The sequence below is a fragment of the Mesoplodon mirus genome, assembly GCF_964341445.2.
Source record: "Mesoplodon mirus genome assembly, chromosome: 13".
NCBI classification, from domain to species: domain Eukaryota; kingdom Metazoa; phylum Chordata; class Mammalia; order Artiodactyla; family Ziphiidae; genus Mesoplodon; species Mesoplodon mirus.
In genome coordinates, this window is record NC_138989.1 from 41,911,667 (window position 1) to 41,931,788 (window position 20,122).

The window sequence follows — 20,122 nt, forward strand, 5'->3', positions numbered from 1 at the left end:
ACATATATGTGTTAACATACAGTATTTGTTTTTCTCTTTCTGACTTACTTCACTCTGTATGACAGACTCTAGGTCCATCCACATCACTACAAATAACTCAATTTCGTTTCTTTTTATGGCTAATATTCCATTGTATATATGTGCCACATCTTCTTTATCCATTCATCTGTTGATGGACACTTAGGTTGCTTCCATGTCCTGGCTATTGTAAATAGAGCTGCGATTTCCAACAAACACATGAAAGAATGCTCAACATCATAAATCATTAGAGAAATGCAAATCAAAACTACAATGAGATATCATCTCACACTGGTCAGAATGGCCATCATCAAAAAATCTAGAAACAATAAATGCTGGAGAGGGTGTGGAGAAAAGGGAACCTTCTTGCACTGTTGGTGGGAATGTAAATTGATACAGCCACTATGGAGAACAGTATGGAGGTTCCTTAAAAAACTAAAAATAGAACTACCATACAACCCAGCAATCCCACTACTGGGCATATACCCTGAGAAAACCATAATTCAAAGAGAGTCATGAAGAAGGATTCTTAAACGCGTTTGATGAGTAAAGGCAGTGAGACTCAGAGATGTTTAGTGATGATCCCATACACTTCATCTGTTTACTTATCTATTCGTTCAGGAAATTTTTTGAGTACCTATGCTGTGCCAGGACCAGAACAAGGCTCTAGGATACAGTCTTAAACCAGTCATAATTCCTACATTCAAATTGGTTACAATTTTGTGTACTTAACTACTAGCTGAGTAAACAGTGTAAAAGTGCAGCACTAAGAGTAAAGCGGTGTCATGGGATCACATAGGAGCAATGTATAGCTTAGGTTTCAGATGGTAGGTCCAGTGAAAGTTTGCAGAGGAAGAAATAACTAAACTAAGGAAAAGTTGTCTCAGTAAAGGCTGGCAGGACTTCCCTGGTGGAGCAGTGGTTAAGAATCCGTCTGCCAATCTAGGGGATACGGGTTCAAGCCCTGGTCCAGGAAGATCCCACATGCTGCGCAGCAACAAAGCCCGTGCGCCACAACTACTGAGCCTCCAAGCCTAGAGCTGGTGCTCCACAACAAGAGAAGCCACCACAATGAGAAGCCCGCACACCACAATGAAGAGTAGCCCCCGCTCGCCGCAACTAGAGAAAGCCTGCGCGCGGCAATGAAGACCCAACGCAGCCAAAAAATAAGTTAATTAATTAATTAATTTTAAAAAAAACACAGACTGTCAGAACACAGGGGACAATGGTTAAAATATTCCAGGCAGGGGGTACAGCAGACACAGAAGGCTGACCGTGAAGAAGAGGATCATGTGTGTGAAGATCTGAACAGGTTTCAAATAATAGGTGAATGGAGTGCAAAATTATAGCTCTATGAATAGTAAAGCCAAAGAAGTAAACATCAAGGTTTTGTAAGTCAAATTAAAACATTTAAAGTTAATATTAAATCCAAAGGAAAGCCTTTGAAGTGTGTTAAACAAGGACAGACATAGCCAGATTTGTGGTTTAGAAAGATCACTCTGACTGTTGTTGGAGAATGTATTATGGGCTCTAAAAGTGTTAACATAGAGAAGAGTTAGAAGACTACTAAGTAATCCAGGAAAGAAAGATGACGAGGCCTGACTAAGAGGCAGTGGTAATGGGGAGAATAGATTTAAGAATCGTTTATGAGAAGGACTTAATACAAAATGAACTTTTACTGAAGGGTAAAAGGGAGAGGGAGAAAAGCTATGACTCGTCTGGAGAAATGACAGTGCCATTCACTGGGATAGTTAATATGAAGAGAAAGGGAGGTCTGACTGTCAAAGATCAAGAGCTAGAATTTGAACACGTAGAGTGTGTGGTGCTAGTAGATGTTAAGTTGGAGATGCCCAGTAGATAGTTGGACTTATGAGCCCGAAGGCTGGATCCATGGGCATGAAAATCAGTTGAACATAGGTGCTAATAGAACCCACACATGGAGGTTGATGAGAAACAATTAGTGGAGGGAAAAGAGTCCATAAAGGAGAGCAAGAAGGAATGACTGGAGAGGTACAAGAAGAACCCAAAGAATGTGTTATTTCAGAAACCATAAGGAAATAAGAGGCTTTAAAAGGGAGGAGCTAATTTGCAATATTATATGTGGTCCATTAAGATAGGTGCTGAAAATTGCCCATTAGCTTCTGCAAATAGGAGGCTATTGGTGATGTTATCTAGGTCATCTTCATGGAGGTAATGGTAGAAAACATATTGTTGTGGGTTTAGGAAAAAATGGGAGAATGAAATGGAGACAGAGGGCTAGCTCACACTATTGAGAAGTCTAAAGGAAGAAGGGAAGATTGAATGGTAGCTAGAGGAGGGATGCAATTTCAAAAGAGGGTTTTGTAAAATGCAGTTTTGTGTGGATATGGATGTGCATGTGTGTGCATATGTGTGAGCATAGTATTTTCTTTTTTCCTCTGTGTGTATATGTGGTCTTGTTCTGCAGAGTTACTCTGAAACCAAGTCTTCTGATTTCTATTCCAAGACTTTTTGGTTTTACCATAACTAGAGTCTTTGCTATAAAACTGTTATAAAAAAAATTCTGTAAAGCCATTCCAAGGGTCAAGTGAGCCATTGTCCTAAAACTAGGCTAAGTAGTTTTTATCCCATTAGATCAATAAATGGTAAATACATGTAATACACCATGAAGACCAGATATTCTTGTCTAAATGAGTTAGAAAAATGGCAGGACTAGTAGGGAGTGACACAACAGCTAAACTTACTGAACAGTTCTTTTGGGAGACACTTAAAAGGCAATAATGTAGCTAATTTTGAGCGTTAGATTTCTTCCCTTGGATTCTGAATTTTTCAAGCAAATTCTAAGAAGGAAGCAGCTTGTCTCGATGGTTGATAATCTTTGCACTACAATGAGAATATTTCCATAACATGCTTTGGAAAAAAATGTGTCATTCTTTTTCTCTACGACATGACTTTTAGGGTAACAACTTAGGTTGCTTAACAGACACTGTTGTTTATTAGCACCTCTATCTTAGGATGAGCAGTGGAAGGGAAAATATTATGAAATTTAAATCTGTCTCTTTCATTAATAGTTTAAGTACTTGGGAATAAAGCCTACAGAGGAGAAAGGTATAAATGAGTGCATAAAGAAAGGTTTCTACTCCCTAACTATTCTTGTCTATGATACAACAGGAAACTAACAGTTGGGTGTAATGAAGCAGAAAGTCTGTTTCATTGGAATAAGACATCCAAACAAACTATCTGAAAATGAAATTTAAAAAACAATTTCATATACAATATATCCAAAAAGATAAAATACTTAGGAATAAATTTGACAAGAAAAGGGCAAGATTTATTCACTGAAAACTACAAAACATCACTGAAAGAAATTAAAGAAGACCTAAATAAATGGAAAGACATCCCATGTTCATAGATTGGAAAATTAAGTATTGTTAAGATGACCAATACTCTCCAAATTGGTCTACAAATTCAATGCAATCCCATTTAAGATCCCAGATGCCTTAAAAAAGAATGACAAGCTGATTCTAAAATTCATATAGAAATGCAAGCCAAACAATCTTGAAAAAGAAGAACAAAGCTGGAGAACTTATAGCTCCCTATTTAAGTGCTATTTATAGTACTACAATACTATACAATACAGCAGTAAAGACAGCGTGATACCATCACAGAATAGACATACATATCAATGGAACAGAATTGAGAGTACAGAAATAGCCTCTTACTTTCATAGTCAACTGACAAGGAAACCAAGCCAATTCAATGGGAGAAAGAACAGTCTTTTCAACAAATGGTGCTGGGACAACTAGATATACTCATACAAAAGACTGAAGTTGGAACTCTACCTCACACCACATACAAAAATTAACTCAAAATGGATCATAGACCTAGGTGTAATATCTAAAACTATAAAATTCTTAGAAGAAAACATAGGCATAATTCTTTGTGACCTCAGATTAGGCAGCGGTTCCTTAGATATGACATCAAAAGCACAAGCCACAAAAAGAACAGGTAAATTAGAAAACATCAATATTTTAAAATTTTGTGTTTCAAAGGATATCATCAAGAAAGTGAAAAGACAGCACACAGAATGGGGGAAATATTTGCAAATCATACAACTGATAAGAGACTACTACTCAGAATGCATAAAGAACTCTTACAATTCAACAATAAAGGACAAACAATACAACTAAAATATATTTGACTAGACATTTCTCCAAAGAAGCTATAAAAATGGCCAATTAAGTATGTGAAAAGATGCTTGACACCATTAGCCACCAGGGAGAAGCAAATCAAAACCACAATGAAATACCACATCACATCTACGAGGATTGCTGTAATCTAAAACACAGACAATATCATGGGTTGGCAAGGATTTGGAGAAATTGGAACTCTCACACATTGCTGGTTGGAATGTAAAATGGTGTTGCTGCTTTGGAAAACAGTTTGGCAGTTCTTTATGTTAAATATACATTTACCATACAGTGTTGGAATTCCACTCCTAAGTATATATTCAAGAGAAATGAAAACATACATCTACATAAAAACTTGCACATGAATGCTCATACAGTGTTATTCATAACAGTCAAAAAGTGGAAACAACTCAAATGTCCCTCACTTAACTAATGGATAAACAATGTGGTATATTTATATAAGGGAATATTCTTCAGTCATAAAAAGGAATGGAATACTGATACATGCTACAACATGATGAACCTTGGAAAACACATGCTGAGTGAAAGAAGCCAGACACAAAAGGCCACATATTGTATGATTCCATTTATATGAAATGCCAGCATAGGCAAATCCACAGGGATGGAAAATAGATTACTGTTTGCCAGGGGCTGAGGGGAGAGCAAAATAGAAGTGACTGCTAATATTCATGGGGTTTCTTTTGGGGGTAATGAAAATGTTCTGGAATTAGATAGTGGTGATGATTACACAACTTTGTGAACATACTAAATAACACTGAATTTTACACTTTAAAGGGGTAAATTTTATGTTATATGCATGATATCTCAATTTTAAAAAAGAAAAAAAGAACGAGACATTGATAAGTAATCACCTAAGAAAGACCCTAGAGTATCAGCTCTGACAGTACAGCAGTAAATGCTCAGTTCTACTAAACCCCATTCCTCAGACTAGACTATTTTCATTTTATTCATGTTTAAATCCTAAAACAGAGGATACATTATATATACATATACATAGAGAGAGAGATTTATACTATATGCTTCCAAGTGTCTTGAAATAAAAATGAACATTAAAAATTATTTGTTTAACTTGCCTTAGGAGCCATGGTAGGACCCTGCCATAGCGAAGGCACAGATGCAGGAGCACAGCTTATCCACAGAATCTGCGCAGCCAGGTAATGTCGCAAAGGAGAGAACGGTCCCCGTCTTAGATGCCTAGTCAGTCAGTTCACTTACCCATCTTTGAGTTTCCTACGCACTGAAAGAGACTTAGCCCAGCGTGGCTGTCTCCAATCCCTTCCAGCTCTGTCATTCAGAGTCTCTGAACACTGAGGAAAGCCTGTCTAGACAGAGCAATGATATTTTCACAGCATGGGGCTGGCAGACCATCATCTTTTAAGAAAACCAGCAAATAAAAACAGAACAACACACCCCAGTACAGTAATTAGAGAGTAGACCTAATTTGAATCCTCTGTAATGAAACTCAAGCTTTTCGTGTTCCTTCAAAGATATTGGAACAATCCTCAATGAACGAGCAAAGCTACCTCCAGAGTGAGATTAATCAGGACAACTGCCACCAGCTCAGTGCAGAGCACACAGTGCTTGGTGCCCAAGGACCTGGGCCTGGGTGGTACCAGGGCTGAGGATGATATAGTATTTCAGGAAGGCTATGATGGGGATATGCAGAGAAAAGAAAAATGAACTCCCCAACTGAAATCATCCTGAGGCTTTTATAATCTACACACATTCACACGATTGTCCAGTATCCCTCCAACCTGTCCCAGTGAACAGGGTGGCTCATGGCCACTTCTATGCTTTTCTTCTCATGGGTGCTTGGACTAAAAAGAGGAATGGGGAGAGGGGAGGAGATATACACAGGTAGGTTTGCCACAATCTCTACTCCACTTGGAATGCATCAGGGAGTGAGAGCTTCCTGGAAATAAGAGGCTTTGTGAGCTGAGGAAGGTCAGGGCAAGCTGATAAAGAGCTGGGCTTTGAAGCCAGGTTGCCAGGGTTGGAATTCTGACTCTGTAACCTACTGGTTGTGTGATTTGGGGTCAACATTTAGTCTCTGTGACTTTCAGTTTCCTCATCTGTAAAGTGGTCTAAATTCCTACCCCAAAGAGTTGTTGTGAGAATTAAATAACATATTTATTAAATGGTAGACACTATTTTAAACAACAATGACAAAATGCTATTATATCTGTGCTCATAATTACTCTATTTTTAATCTTATTTCCCCTAACATTTTCTAACTTGGCTTAGATTTAGCTACAGCAGTCTACCCAACTATGTTCTTTATATCAACACAATTTGATGCATACTTATTATGGTCTGTGTTAAAATCCTAGGGATCAGACAGAAGCATTTTCACATTCCTGACCCAAATATATATAGCAGCTGTGTGACCCTAATAAAAAAGTTTAATCTTTCCAATACTCATTTTAAAAATATATAAAGTAGATGGGACTTCCCTGGTGGTGCAGTGGTTAAGAATCTGCCTGCCAATGCAGGGGACATGGGTTCGAGCCCTGGTCCGGGAAGATCCTACATGCCGCTGAGCAACTAAGCCCATGCACCACAGCTACTGAGCCTGTGCGCCACAGCTACTGAAGCCCACGCACCTAGAGCCCGTGCTCCACAACAAGAGAAGCCACCACAGTGAGAGAGGCCTACCCACCACAACGAAGAGTAGCCCCTGCTCGCCGCAACTAGAGGAAGCCTGCACTCAGCAATGAAGACCCAACGCAGCCAAAAAATAAATTAAAAATAAAAATATAAAATAAAGTAAATTTAAAAAGCAGAAGCTTAAAAAAATAAAAAATATATAAAGTGGAGCCTTTAATAGATACCATGTCTAAAGTCTTTAGAATAGTACTGGGGAAACAACTAGTATAAATAAAATGTAGTTCTCCTCCTCACATGTGCTAAATTACCTTTATTCATGTTTCTTGGGATAATTCAAATCAATTAAATTATTTTGACCAGCTCAACAACCAACAACCTGATGGATAACTGATATAACCATAGTCAATTGTACAGATAGTGAAAGTGGCTGAAAAATACAAACTAGCCGTTGTTATGGTCTAGAGTGTCTGCTAAATGGAGAAATTGTGTAAGAGTTTTAAAAGTAATATCTAGAGTAAATTGTCACCAGGGTTTACCTTGTCTCTATGTCTCTGTTTCTGTCTCTCTCTCTCTCTCTCACACACACACATACACACACACACTCCTTCTGGCTTTAACCTAGCCCTTCCTTCAGAAGAACCCAGCTTTGCCTTTCATTTCTTTCCATATAAATGTAGAAATAAATTTCTCCAATTTACTGAAAAGTATCTCCCAAAGGGACCAAGGGAGGCAGGAAATTAAACTGTGGTGCTGAAATCATTTCAGCACTCCAGCTTTACCCCACAAATGTAAATTTAGGGAATTCCACTTGTCAAAGTCCTCTTTGAAGCTTTGAATAATTGGATCCCAATTATTCTTAACCACATTATTCAGGCCTATGTTCAACTTAATATCTAAATAGATTACATTTTTTGCCACCTACTAAAATTCCCCAAAGTGAATCTTGCCACATTATGCTCTTCAGTTAAGAGTGAAATTTCTGACTAAAAATGTTTTTACTCATATTCCGAAATGGCTGCAAAATCCTCCGTGATAACTAAAGCTGTGAGAATTGGCATCACATTTGAACTGGTATCAACTTGTAGTAAAAATATGCTCAGGAAGAAGGAGTCATTGTACTTTCTACCAATCACGTTAATACCTGAGACATCTTCCTTCTTACTAATAGCTACTCCTAATGGTTATAAAGTCAAAACAGATAGCAAAGAATATAAAGGAAAATCACAGTATCTGGAAAGCATCCCTTTGAACAGGTTGAATACAGTATAAATTACATGTTCTACTCTACTTTCAAAAGGAATTAATGTTTAGAACGGTGCCATGAACATTCTCTTGTTATATAATTTTCTTTTGATTTTGTTTCATACAGAGCACTGTTATCAACAGGCTACACTACATTTTTCTGAACACTGAATATCAATGTTTCCTTTCAACTTTGCAAGAGAAAGTAAGAGAGTAGCATGAAAACTTTTCTTAAATTGATTTTAAAAATAGATGTATCTTCATGGAGCATGGAGAATCAAGATGGTGTTAGTATTATCTTTATAGTATACACATATAACCACTGAAAACTATTTACTAAGCACCTGGGTGCTGTACTAGATTCCTCCTCTCTTCCAGGTGTTTAAAATCTAAATCCACGATTATTATCTTAGATGAATGTTTGCAGAATGGGTGGGGCTGAGGGGGGTTAAAATTGTTGAGCTTCTATTATGAGCCACACCCTGAGCTTGCTATGCACTTGTTAACCTAATCTCACTTAATCCTCACAGAAACCAAACTCTTTAGTATTGGTAATGTGCTCAAGTTTTCACAACTAGTAGGTGGGAGAGTTGTTATTCATGCTCACGTCTCTCTAACACCACAAGCCTGTTTGTTCCATTATACCAATGGTTCTCAACTGGGGGACTTTTGTCAATGTCTGGAGATGTTTTGATCGTCATGACTGCTGGAGGGCAACTAGCATCTAGTGGGTAAAGGATAGGGATGCAGCTAATCATGCAACAACGCAAAGGACCACCCCCCCTTATCTCCCTACACCAAAAGATTATGTTGTCCAAAATGTCATTAGTTTGAGAACCCCTGTATTACACTGTGTTACAGATAGGGACATTGAAAAGTTGTTATAAAATGTCATACCAGGCATGAGTGGAGAGCTATGTTTACATTTTGTGATTACTTGAGACAAAATTACTCTATGGATTTATTGATCCTGATTTAATATCACAACCAATGGTGATAGAACGTGATTAAGAAGCTTCTTGGGTGATAGAAACAAATCATTCTAGAATAAAGTTTTATTTTTCCATTTCTGACCCACTAGGATATCCACAAAACAAATTCACTTGTGTTAAGAAATAATTATGTTTTAGAAATTTATCTAAGTTTTGAATTTTTTTCCTGATTTTAAATCCTACAATTTTTAAAACAGGGTGAGTAAGCAATATTGAGCCAATGGATTCAAAGTGCAGTCTTTATACTCATAAATATTTTAAATACCTTATCAAGTTTATTTTAATAATAATTGTATACATAGTATAGCGTGTTACATACTGTTTGCTATTTTTATGTGAGGAAAGAAACAAAAATGGGTAAAAAGAATTTCTAATCCATGGGTGGCCATCAGCCCCAGGCAAGGTTCTCCATGAATTTAGTTAATGCTCCCTCATTTCTCTTTGTCTCTCTGGATATAACAGCAGGCTGACTCTTCCTCCTTCCTTCCTTCCTTCCTCCCTTCTTTTTTTCCTTTCCTCTCTTTTTTTTTCTGCCTTCAGTACAAAATTGACAATGAGAAAAAAGTAGGGGTTAGTTGCAGTCATGAGATTTATGAATGGTTGGTTATAAGCAATTTCCAATGTCAATTCCAGTCCACACATGAACTCTACATGTCTCTTATTCCAGTCTGTCTAGATGGGCCATTTGCTCTGCAATGAGTTTTCACAGCCTCCATTGCTGTCACTTGTTTTGCAGGAGCCACTTAGATTGCAAGTTAGTGTTTCCCATCTCTGCAGGACTACTCAACAGGTGAGAGATGGGTGATGACTGAGGAGAGCCTGTATGGTCCCCCAGGATGCTGCAGCAGCACCACTTGAGGCAAACCTGTTTTCTAATTAATCTCTCTGCTTCCTACTCTTCTCCTCCTAGGTGTGGCTTGAATTTTAAATCCTAGGTCATAACAGTCAGATGTCTACATCTTATATTTCAGTATGTAAGACAATCATGAGCACTAAAGTACAACTTTCTTCCCTAAATGGTCACTAATGTCAGAGACTGGCAGTTTAAAGAATATGCTACAACCTAAGTGTCCATCGACAGATGAATGGGTAAAGAAGATGTGGCACATATATACAATGGAATATTACTCAGCCATAAAAAGAAATGAAATTGAGTTATTTGTAGTGAGGTGGATGGACCTAGAGTCTGTCATACAGAGTGAAGTAAGTCAGAAAGAGAAAAACAAATATCGTATGTTAACACATATATGTGGAATATAAAAAAAATGGTTCTGAAGAACCTAGGGGCAGGACAGGAATAAAGATGCAGATGTAGAGAATGGACTTGAGGACATGGGGAGGGGGAAGGGTAAGCTGGGACGAAGAGTGAGAGAGTAGCATTGACATATATACACTACGAAATGTAAAATAGGTAGCTAGTGGGAAGCAGCCGCATAGCACAGGGAGATCAGCTCAGTGCTTTGTGACCACCTAGAGGGGTGGGATAAGGAGGGTGGGAGGGGGACACAAAAGGGAGGGGATATGGGTATATACGTATGCATAAAGCTGATTCATTTTGTTATACAGCAGAAACTATAACACAACACTGTAAAACAATTATACTCCAATAAAGATGTTAAAAAAAAAAGAACATGCTACATATATTTTTAATACTGACTTTAAAATATGTTCTTAGCAGTGTTTGAATTCGGACCTACAAAGTTATGGTAGTTGACTCCATTTTTCTATAGTTTTTTTGTATTTTTCATATTTCTTGGATATAGGATAGATTAAGTATGTCTTATAAGGTAATTAATTTATAATGCCCTTACTGTTGTCTGTACAATAGGCAAGGAAAAGTACAGCAGAAAGTTTCACAGGCTGCTGAGAAACCTCAAAATTTAGATCTCAGAACTAAAAACCTATTAGAAAATATAACATAGAAATAATAAGTATAAAATTATGTACAGGTTTCAAACCAAATTTGAGGTAGATTTCTCAGATGTCATATTTGAACTGTTCTTTTGAATGGACAGAGAGACACATATTCCTTTTCCATGCAAGTAGAATTCATTAGTAGACCAATCTCCTTCTTAATGGTTAGCTGTAAAAATTACGAATTCTACTTTCTTAAGATGTAATTGTTCAGGAAAAGACACATTAAAACTCAAATATACAGGAGGCTTTCACTATGCGCAGGGTATTACTGTATAAAGGTAAATTACTTCAGCATCTACCTTCTTGAAATCTGAAATCTCAAGATTTGGAACACCTAAGTTACACTGATGGAAGATATTTCTAACTTTCCACATTAAAAATTGTCCTAGTAAGAAATCTGGACCCACTTGTATGATAAAGGATGAGTAAAGTAAATTTTCTCCAGAAGGAGCTTGCTATAAATGTGCCAATTTTAATTTTAGAAACAGTGTTTTAATATAACGGTTTCTGAAGTGCAAAAAATTATCAGGAAAGATGCTTTTAAATCTATCTTAGATTTCCTACGGCAAATACTACTGTATTTACCACTTATAAAATATACATATTCTATATGTAAATGCCAGTATATATATGTGCCATGTTTAGGATAGAACCATTCGCATTGAGTTAAGGCTATGTGCTGCTTCTAAAAACACTGCAACAAAATTGTAAATCATGTATAAAATGAAATGACCCTGCTGAACCCATAGACAGAATATTGGGCAGGACCATGGGATTATTACAGTGCTAAGGTTTTTCTATTTAGATAGCCCGTTTGGAAAGGAAAAAAATAGCAAAAGGAAAAAGAAACATAAGACATATTCCTGACCAAGATGAGTAACAGGGACCAGAGTTACCCTACCCAGAAACAACCAAAACAGGGCAAAATGTATAAAACGTCAGTTTGCAAGACGCTGTACATCAGACAACAAAAATCAGTACCCTTAAGAGATGGTAAACAAAGTGAGCTGAACAGAGAAAGGGGTCTAAAGATCCACAGAGGGTCTCCCTTGAGTATTAAGCTGAGTATTGATCAGTACAAAAGAAACTACTGGTAGCAAGGGAAAGAACTTGGAGGGAGTAGAGGTAACAGTGCCCAGAGCTCAAATAGGACTGGAAATAGTGCCTGATTCTACTAGCCAAGCTGGAAAATCTCAAGATTCATAAGGCATTGGGTAGCATACTCAGAAAGGTCTTGCCTCACTAGTAAGGAATAATTAGCCCTAGACTGTGCACACTGTTGCCTTAGCTACCAAATCTTAAAACCAAGATCTGAGAGAATTATCACGTTTCTAAGCACCTAACTGCATCCCAGAACAAAGATCAAAAATATTTATAAGAATTAAGAAATATCTCTTTTTTTAAAAAAGGTAAGATACACAATGTCTGCCATCGAATAGAAAATCACCAGACATGCAAAGAAATTGGAAAATATAAAACATATGAGTGGATAAATCAACCAATTCAGATTGACTCAGAACTGACAGAGATGTTGGAATTAGCAGACAAGAACAATTAAAGCAGTTGTTATAACTGTGTTCCATATATTCAAAAAATTAAGTAGAGACAGTGAGAATATAAAAAATAACAAAATCAAACTTCTGGAGTTGAAAACTACAATGTGTAAGAACAAAAATACATTGGATAGGATTAACATCTGATTATACCATAAGGAAGAAAAGATTAGTTAACTTTAGGAACATTAAAAAATAAAATGCAGAGAAAAGAGAATTTTTAAAAGTGAGGCAAATATCAGTGACTTTTTGGACAATTTCTGGCAGCCTAATATAAGTGTAATTAAAGTTTTTGAAAAAGAGAAAGTGATACAAAAATATTTGACCACAGCTTCTACCTTAAGATATAGAAAAGGTGACCAAGTAAGACCCAAAGTAAGGAAAAGGAAGAAAATAATACAGAGCTGAGTGGAAAGAAATGAATTAGAAAATAGAAAAAAAAATAGGGAAAATCAATGAAATCAAAAGCTTGTTTTTAGGAAGATCAATAAAATTGATACACCTCCAGCCAGATTTAGTATTAAAATAGAGAGAAGACACAAATTACCATTATGAAGATTGAGAGAGGTGACACCACTATAGGTTGTACATATATTAAGGAAATGTTATCTACAACTTCATGCTAATAAATTTGGCAGCTTAAAACAAGTGGCCCAATTCCTTGAAAGATACAAACTACCAAATGTCACTCAAGAAGAAATAAATAATCTGAACAGCCCAATATCTATTAAAGAAATTGTATTTGTATTTCAAAAGTTTCCACAAAGAAAATTCTAGACCCAGGTGACCTTACTGGTGATTTCTACTAAATAATTAAGGTAGAAATAATGCCAATTTTTTCTTCCAGAAAATTAAAAAAAGAGTATTTCCCAATTCATTTGATGAGACTAGGTTTATTCTGATAACAAAACCAGACAAAAGCATTATAAGAAAAGAAACTACACATGGCTATCCCTCGAAAATATATTTGCCAAAAATTCTGAACAAAATTTTAACATATTCAATCCAATATGATATCATATTAATATATATCATGTCAAAAATGATAGTACATATTACCAAATGGGTTTATCCAAGGAATGCAGGGTTGGTTTAACACTTGAAAATCAATCAATATAAGTAAAGTTATTAAAAAAGAAAAAAAGGAAAAATATAGTTTATGTATTACTGATTACAAAAAAAAGCACCCAGCAAAGCAGGAATAGAAGTGAATTTCTCAGCCTACATCTATATCATGCTTAACGTTGAAAACTAAATGCTTTCTTCCTAAAATCACAAACATGATCCTGATGTCTGCTCTGACCTCTTCTATTCAACATTCTACTGGAGGCTCTAGATAGTTCAAACAGTGAATGAAAAGAAATAAAAGGCATACAGATTAGAAAGGAACAATCAAACTGTCTTTATTCTCAGAAGACATGATTGGTTATATAGAAAATCCAATAGGATTTACCAAAAATAAGAAATAATAAATAAATAAATAAATAAATAAAAAGCTACTAGAACCAGTAAGTGAACTTAATAAGGTGAAAGGATAAGCTATGAATATACAAAAACCAGTTGTATTTCTATATACTAGAAACAAACTATTGGAAACTGATGTTTTCAATTTACAATAGTATTGAAAATTACAAAATACTTAAGGATTAGTCTGTTAAAAGACCTGTACACTGAAAACTATGAGAGTGCTGAGAAAATTCAAAGAGGGCCCAGATAAATGGAGAGATAATTGTGCCTGGATTGGAAGGCTCAGTATTGTTAAGATGTCAATTTACCGCAAATTAATCTGTATGTTCAATGCAATCCCAATCAAAATCCTAACCTCATTTACTGAAGAAATTGAAAACTGATTTTTAAATTCATATGAAAATGCAAAGGCCCTAGAATAGCTGCAACAATTTTGTAGATGAATCAAGTTGGAGGATTAACACAACCTACTTTCAAGATCTACTGTAGAGCTTCAGTAATCAAGACAGTTTGATTTTGGTATAAAGATAGATCAGAGGGATGGAATAAAGAGTTCAGAAATAGACTCATACCTATATGGACGACTGATTTCCAACAAAAATACACACAAAAAAAATTCAATGGATAAAGGACAGTCTTTTCAACAACTGGTGTGGAACAATTGGATATTCATATGCAAAAGAAAAAAGATCCACATCTTGCATTACATGCAAAGCTAATTCAAGGGGACTTCCCTGGTTGTCCAGTGGGTAAGACTCCACGTTCCCAATGCAGGGGACCCAGGTTCGATATCTGGTTGGGGAACTAGACCCCTCATGCATGCTGCAACTAAGAGTCTGCATGCCACAACAAAGATCCCGCATGCTGCAACTAAGACCTAGCACAGCCAAAATAAATACATACATACATACATATCAAAACCCCCACAAAAAACAAAAAACTAATTCAAAATGGATCACTGACCTAACAGTAAAACCTAAAACTATAAAACTTCTAGAAGAAAACTTAGGAGAAAATCTTTGTGACCTTGGGTTAGGTCAAGTTTTTTTAGACATAACACACAAAGTGTGATTAATAAAAGTTAAAAAAAAATTGATAGGGCCTCCCTGGTGGCGCAGTGGTTGAGAGTCCGCCTGCCGATGCAGGGGATACGGGTTCGTGCCCCGGTCTGGGAGGATCCCATATGCCGCGGAGCGGCTAGGCCCGTGAGCCGTGGCTGCTGGGCCTGCGCGTCCGGAGCCTGTGCTCCGCAACGGGAGAGGCCACAACAGTGAGAGGCCCGCATACCGCGAAAAAAAAAAAAAAAAAAAATTGATAAACTGTGCTTCATCAAAATAAAAAGTTCATGTTCTTTGAAAGATATTGTTAAGAGGATAAAAAGATAAACCACAGACTGGAAGAAAATGTTTGCAAATTGCACATCTGATAAAGAACTAGTATCCAGAATATATAAATAACTTTTGAAACTCAATAATAAGGAAAAGAATAGTCCAATAAAAATATGGGGAAAAGCCTAGAACAGATATTTTACCAAAGGACGTATATGGATGTCAATTAAACACACGAAAAGATGCTCTATATCATTAGTAATCAGCAAACTGCAAATTAAAGCCACAATGAAATATCATTACATACCTGTCAAAATGACTAAGATTAAAAAGGCTGACCATTCCAATTTTTGGTGAGGATGCAGAAGAACTAGAACTTTTACACACTACTGGTGGGAGTGTAAGACAGTACAAACATTTTAGAAATTATTTTGGCAGTTTCTTAAAAAGCTAAATGTACATAAACCATCTGATCCAGCCATTCCAGTATTAGGCATTTACCCAAGAGAAATGAAAGCATATGTCCATGCAAAGACATGTATACAAATGTTCCTAGCAGCTTTATTTGTAACAGCTAAAACCTGGAAACAATTCAAATACCCATCGACATGTGAATGGATAAACACACTGTGATATATAAATACAGTGGAATATTACTCAGCAAAAAAAGGAATGAATACATTACAGCATGGATAGATCTCAAAATAATTGCTAAGTGAAGGAAGACAGACCACAAAAGAGCCTATTATATCATTCCGCTTATGTAAAATTCTAGAAAATACAAACTAATTGACAGTGACAGATGATTGGTTGTCTGGGGACTGGGACAGTGTGCTGTGATGTTGAGGAGAGAGGTTAGCAGGTGGCAAGATGGTAGAAACCCAACTGCCCTGAGGTGGACAATGGCTTCTACTTTCCACAGATGAGCACATCATAGTAGGAAAGATGCTCTTCCCTCAGGATGGACAGTTTGGGGTGGACCTGAGACTGCTGAAGAAGGCCATTTATTTATAATACAGAGAGTGGAAAATTAGGCCATTGTATTTCTGCACAGGGGAAGAATTCATAAAAAGTCACACAGAATTATTCTTATATAACTGACAATGTCATCGTTGTAAGGTGGAAACAGAGCTTTATTTGTCTTACTTAAAATGATATATAGAGCACTTGTCTGTTTATTCCACTGCAAACAGCTTCTGCAAAAACAGCCATGAATCCCTGGGGGTTTCTTCTGATAGTTATAAGTTACTTGAACAAAATCTCTCAAGCAAGTTGCTGCCTTGCAGGTATCCATTATTCTAAATTCAAAGACCTTTCCCTTGTTGTTTGTTTGTGTTGAGTGCGTATTTTTTTCCCAAAATTATGTTACATGCAATATTACTTTAAAAAATATAAAATGTGTCAGAACATAGCTACTTTTCAAATAGGTAAGTATATATGCCTAAATCAAAACGCACAGCCAAAGGGGGAAACACTCAATAAATAGGCTTCATAATCAAATCTGGCTCAGGTTAAAGGGAAGTTAGTTTGATGGATTCAGCTGGGACCCTAGTAAATAACAGCTTCTGTAATTAAGCTACCTGAGCTTAGCCTGCCTGGGAGTTTATGGGCAGCTCAAAGGTGCAAGAGTGACAACCAGGAGGCAGACTTCAGAAATGAGTAGTCAGCTTGCCCACCCATGTGCTGGTCCCTCCTCGGCGCTCAGCTTATTTCACTGAAAGCTGAGCCAGGGAAGGCTGCTGTTCTCCACATACTGACTCAAATGTCCATGGCACTGACTGGCAAAGCTCATGTTTGGGAATGGGAAAGTAAGCCAAAATCACCAAATGCTGAAGTCACTTGCCCCTCTTTTGTCACAAACTCTGGAACCTGTCATTTCTGTTTCCATATATATCTATAGTACATCTATGTGTATGTATGTGTGTATACACAATCAGATGTACATACGCATGCATACATTTACTCTGCAAAGAAAACATTCTAGCAGAAAGAGGAGCAGTGGCTTTGCAGCATACAATTCTGGGTTCAATTTTAGTTTAGTCACCTTTTAGCTTGTGACTTATTGTTTAAGGAAAAGCAATTTTGGGGCAATTGCTATGTGCCAGATACATTAGGCAATGGGGAGACAGTCACTGCCACAGGAGTTCCCCTCTATTTGGGATAGAAAAGCACACAAATAATTTTAATAAAATATGTCAAATGCTAACCTAGAAATAAGTAGGGTGTTATGCGATCATAGAGGGATAGGAGGTTTCAGATTTAATCTCCTGAAGGACGAAACGGAACTAAATTTTATAGGATGAAAAACTTAACTTTCTTGAGCCTCACTTTCCTTAACTATAAAACGGAGTTTATAACATGTACATCTATAGTTTTGGTATAGGAAGTAAGCAAAGCATGATATGAAGTTTCTAGTAAGAAATGCTATTTTCTGCCCTGATGGCCCTCTTCCCTTCTCCTAGCTCTCAAATTCAAAGAATGAATAAAAACAATCTTTTGCCAAGGGTGTAAAATCAGAAGCCACTAACTCACATAGAAGGATGGAAAGGAGAGTATCATCGATTGAAATAAGAATTCTCCATTCCTCTTTATTATGACAAATTAATTCATAACACTGAAAGAGAAAAACAAGACATTCATTTCAAGCTACATTTTATTTTCCTCCTCCATTTCTCCCTTCACCATGCTTATACAAAAAGGAAACCCATTTCTTCGATTTTGAGAGGTAATTCTATTTTCCCCATTGTTCAGTTCATGTATGTTACAGCCCATGCCATCTCTGGTGTAGCAAAGAGAAGAGTTGCTCAGATACCCCTTCAAGGAAGGACTCATTTCCTGGCTTCAAGGAGTGTGGTTGGCTGAGAGTCTCCAGCTATATATAGGCTCCTTCAGAGCAAGCCTGAAGTTTGAAGTGTGGATCACAGTCTTCTCAGGGTGGCCTCTAGCCAGTGGTGTGCTGGCTCATACCAGCTCATACTGGCAGGAGAAGTGATGTGCACATCTCTTCCAACCTCTGTGTTCAGCGATGTCATGTAGGCAGCTTGAAATCAGCCATGGTGCAAGTATTTACACCACAGAAATGGGCAAACACTACAAACCAGGCTTTCCCATCACTGGAGAGCCCTTGTTAAACATTTGCCAGGACACGAGCCAATGACTGAGCACTGGTACAAGGACCTGGATGTTTCTGCCCAACATGGGACTCCTGTAACAAGTGATCTCTGCTCTGGAGCTCCCTGTTGAGCTTGCAAAGACCAACCAGTCTGTATCTTGGACTGATGCAGCCAACTGTCCAATACTGCTTCCTCCCATTTTCCTATCACAGATGTTATTCTCTAATAACCTTCTGCAATTCTCACTCTGCCTCAGCATCTGCCTTGTGAAGAATGCAACCTGGGACAGCTGGTACTAGAATTCGTCTGAGGAAGAAGGTGTTAAGAAGGGGTTTTGAGGCTGGAAAATCATCTACTGGCTGGTAATGAGAACCCATCCTTGATGAGAGGTGGTACATAGGTCAGGGTGGTAGCCAAGGGCACTGACCCAGAGAGAGTTATGGAGATGGTTAGTAGAAAAAGCTTCACTAGAGGCAAAATAGATGGGTGATTGACAAGGGATGTATATGTACACACACCCACACACCCACAAATGCAGCAAGAATGGATGAACGGGAGTCTGAGAGTGGTTGCCCCAATAAAAAAGTCACGATACCCAATTATTTTCAGACCAGAGCCAGTACTCAGCCCTGGAAACCACAACTGAAGATGTGGCTAGATCTCCAGGGGAAGAACACTGCAAAAACTGCAAGTTTACACTGCAATGATCTGCCCAGTCCTTCTCCAAAGGGACCCATAGCCATATATACAGACCTACAGAAGTGGACATGAAATGAGAAGATCTCTATATCACATGCTAATGCTCAGCAGAAACCATCCCCTAGAGAAGAGGCACTAAACAACTACACAGACAAAATAGACAAAATGGCTTTGGACAGGCAATGCTGGTGAGCTTTTGTTAGTGGCCACCGTAGTCCAGGCAGAAGGAGCACACAAAGTAGCCATGGCAGCAGAGATAGAAGATAAGCATCAACTCAACATCATGAACTCCCACTTACCAAGGCTAATCCAGCTACCACCACCTCCGAATTTCCAACCTGCCAGCCCTAGTGAAAAATGCTGAGTTCCCAGCTGATACCATTCCCTGCCAGACCAATTGACCCCTTGGTGACAAGTTGAATACATTAGTCCCCTTCCATCATGAGAGGACCAGCAGCTCATTTTCATAGGAAGAGGTGCCTATTGTAAGTATAGATTTGCTTTTTCTGCGCCTAGGGCCTCAGCCAGCACCAACAATCCAGGGTCTCATGGCATGCCTGACCCCAGGGATAAAATCTCACATGACACAGAAGCTCACCAGGGTACATACTTTTCAGCAATAGAGGTACAAAGGTGAGCCTATGACCCTAGGGCCACTGGAAGAACCATATACTATATTACCCAGAAGCTGCTGGCCAGACAGGGTGTTGGAATGATCTGCTGCAAGTGCAGGCAAAACATCATCATGGAGGTAGTAAATTATGAGTAGGAGATGCCATCTTTCAGAGCATGGTATCTGCACTGAATCAGAGACTTTATATGGCACAGTGTTGCACTAGGAAGAATGCATGGGTCTGGGAACCAAGGAGTCAAAGCAGGAGTGGCTCCATTCACTATCACTCTCAGTGACCCACAGGGAGAACTTGAGCTTTGGTCTCTGCAGCTCTGGGCTCTGTAGGGTTAGAGGTTTTCCTCTCGAAAAGTGTCTACTCTGTC